The sequence below is a fragment of the Lutra lutra genome, chromosome 8 (genome assembly GCF_902655055.1).
Source record: "Lutra lutra chromosome 8, mLutLut1.2, whole genome shotgun sequence".
NCBI classification, from domain to species: domain Eukaryota; kingdom Metazoa; phylum Chordata; class Mammalia; order Carnivora; family Mustelidae; genus Lutra; species Lutra lutra.
In genome coordinates this window covers 88081552-88085160 of record NC_062285.1, presented here as the reverse complement: position 1 = coordinate 88085160, position 3609 = coordinate 88081552, and positions in this window count along the sequence as shown.

The following is a 3609-nucleotide window of genomic DNA, read 5'->3' as shown; positions in this document are numbered from 1 at the left end:
GACTGGCAAGTGTTGCCCAGTCCACGATCTAGAAGGAAGAGCATTCTGGAGTGCGTGATGTCTTGGATCTTCAAATAGAAGTTGTTAGGACAATGGTGGATTAAGATAGCTGCCAAACATCAAGGAGAAGTCTTTGTTCAAGAGTAAGAATTAGGAAGAACAGAGTGGTTGATTATGAGCCTCTGTGGATGTGACTGTCTTGAACAAATGGATGGTCGTGGTTAGGGAGCCCCAACTCTAATTAAGGTGTTTGGGTGTAGCCACGGGTAAGGATAACTAAAGCAAAAATATAACAAGCAAGAGGAAGCTGAATTAGTGGCATTGGATAGAGATGTCATTTGGCTGAAGGCACAGTGTGCTAACCAAGGAGGAAAAACCAGTAAAGCGTCTGAAAAAGGACCCTCTTTTTTATGTATTTTATATAAAATACCCTTTGCGTATTTGTCAGCATTTACCCAGCCCTGCTAGGGAAGAACGGTCGGGAATCCTGTGGCCACAGTCTCTGCCAAGTTCCAGAGCCTTGAGAGAACTTCCTACATACCACCCACAAAGAATGGAGTGGACCTGGCATCCGTGTGTTTGGAATGGCAAAGGCCATCGTGTGTGCGCGCACACACATGTGCGAGTCTTAGGGATTTGAAAGACATCTATTTAGTCCTGCAAGACTTAGAAAATATTCAATCAATTAACCTAAAATTTAACTGGAAAGAATACTCCATTTTCCAATGAGGCTGAATAATGGAGGCACTTTACTAGTGTTAGCTTGTTTGTTTCCACCAGGAAACTATTCATGTCCTTGAAAGTGTTAACTTCGTATCAAAATCATCTCTAGAGTGTCACTGTGTCTCATATGCTCTGCTGACCACACGGTCCCAGTGGAGTCCCGGGCTGGGCTGCCTAGCTTTGTGCCTTCTTTCCTGGCAATTTTCCCCGGGCAAATGTCAACCTATGTGCTAACTGCTTTCTCATATCTCTGGAAGCCTAGCCATAGGGGTGCTCAGTCAGTCTCTGAGTTGGACGGGAAAATTTTGGAGGAATGAGATTCTTTATCTGGGATTGGACACTTTGTTAATTAAATGTACTAGGTTTTAATTGAGTAATTGCTCTGTACCCAGCATCTACTTACTGAACCTGCTGCCCACTACTGTAGGGAAAGGAAGGGAGAGTCATTCTTTAATTATAAATATTCAGTGCTTTCCCTGAAATGGTCAGTGAAGCAGGAGGAATAATGCATTCAGTAACATGAGGGGCAACGCGAAGAAGGCGATATACCTTTAATACCCCCCCCCCCCCCGCCTCCCCAGTATTGCCATTGACATTAGCTGGAGAAGGAGCTTTTCACTTTTTATTTTGATCATCATTTATTTGTTTTCTGGCTTCTCTGGCTTTGAAGATGTCGCCTTGTGGACACGGCTCGGGCGTTCCATTCCTTCAGCCATTTCTAGCATCCATACACATCCCAGCTACCTAAGAACTTAAAGACGGTCATTAGTTTTCAATCTGGTAACTGTCCAAGGTGGCAGGGTTGGCTCCTTTCCCTTGCCAAGTTCAGATGCCTTCGACAGCCCTTCCTCTTCTACGCCATCACGCCGCTGGGTCGGTGAGACTTTCCACTCAGCTGCAAGTGCCAGGCCAAGGGCCCGCATTCTTGGAACGCTCTCAGAGTTTCATAAATTTTATCTTTCAAAAGCAGTTTCGGGACAAGCTCGCTGAGACAAGAAAGGGGGAGACTGAGAGGGCTTGAGAGCCTTCCCATTTTGTGGAATTATATTCAGAGGACGTGTCACTGAGAGGGATTTAGAGAAAGGAAACGATGCAGGCAGGAAGAAAACAGTCTGAGGGAGAAATAAGGACAGGAGCAGGGCAGGAGGGAAAAGAGGGAAGAATATGAAATTTCTGGTAAATTCTCAAGTTTCAAAGAGGAGTGGCAAGGAACACTCATTTGGTTTTGGAAGATGCTATGTAACTTCCTTTCAACTTAGCTACCTCTCAAGCAGTGTTTGCTAATACTAGCATTGACATTCTCTGCACGTATAATGGCTTTGGGGAACATGTCTGAGATTCCTGTTGGCTAACCGAGTTTGTGCAAGAATTAGTTGAAGCTATTATTAGTTCTCTCTCTCTGGGAGCCATCAGGGGTCAGACCTACCTTTGCAGATTTCTCCTGGTATCTCGTCATGAGAAGCCCTTGATTTGTACATTCATTAAAAGTGTGTACGCCAGTTCAAACTTGAAAATCGACCCCACGTGGCATCGTGCCAAATGCCGATGCTCATTGCTTCAGAAGGAGGCAAAAATATTCTCGTACTTGAGGGTAACACTGTGGCACTGGGCAAGAGGGGACGTTCCTTCCTGAGAATGTGTGACTTTATGGAGGTCACATGAAACTTTGCCTGGTTCTTTATCCATGTGGAAAATGAAAGTGTCTAACCTACCCTCACGATGAGGGGCACGGGAGCATAGAGCAGAAAGGCAGATGACCCCGTAGAGTTGGCAAAGACCCATGCAGAGGGCAGAGAGAGTTTTGTTCTCCGGCCCCATGTGGTGTTAGACCCCTGAATTCTTTCCTATCCACAGTCTGAAGCTCGTGGCCATGGAACGAATAGGACTTCACATTCGAATCACAACCAGAGGCACGGTAAGCTGGAGCTGCAGCCCGAACAGATCTGATTTCCTTCCCAGACTGGATGACTTTGTTGTATAAAATAAGTTCAGTGACATTTCAAGGGTTAATCATGAGCCTTAGAACTCCTGGACTGGCCTTTATCTTTTAAAAATACTTAGCTTTATATGACACCACTGTTTTAAGAGCTCAAAGCATTTGAGATTTTCTCTCCAAACCCTCAACATCAGCAAAGGGCCCAGGCAGGTGAGATTTTATTAGGTCCATTTGGAAGGAGAGGACATGGACTCACTTTGAAGTGGAAATGCAGGAGACCAGCTCATTTGCCAGCCCACTGCCAGGCAGAGGGAGAAGAAAAATGGATGATGCCCACCGCCCCCTCCACTGCCTGTCAATGCACTGCCTCCTCCTTTCAAACCCAGTGCAGGAATCCAGCCGGACCAAATGTCTCCTCTGTTTCAGTACCTGAAGAGAAGTTTCTGCCTTTCTCCTTTGTTAGCTTGAGAAGGGAGCAAGGGAGAAAGCGTTTCCCCTCCAGTATTTCCTGGCTCCAGATTTCTTTTCTTTTCTTTTTTTTAAGATTTTATTTATTTATTTGACAGACTGAGATCACATGTAGGCAGAGAGGCAGGCAGAGAGAGAGGAGGAAGCAGGCTCCCCACTGAGCAGAGAGCCTGATGCAGGGCTAGATCCCAGGACCTTGGAATTACAACCTGAGCCGAAGGCAGAGGCTTTAACCCACTGAGCCACCCAGGACCCCTGCATCAGATTTCTTAATAAAAAAATGCAACCAGACCACATACTTCTCAGCATCCCAGGACTTTACCCCCTCAGAGCCCAGTCTCCTTCACATTGCTGCAGGGGTGGGGTGGTGGGGAGACGGAGTTTGAAGCTGGCAGAAGGCCTTGGAGGGGAAGGCTGGAGGCTGCAGCTGGGAGAGGATGTGCTTGTCATTCTGTCCTTCTGTTGTTCTGCCCCGAAAGCCA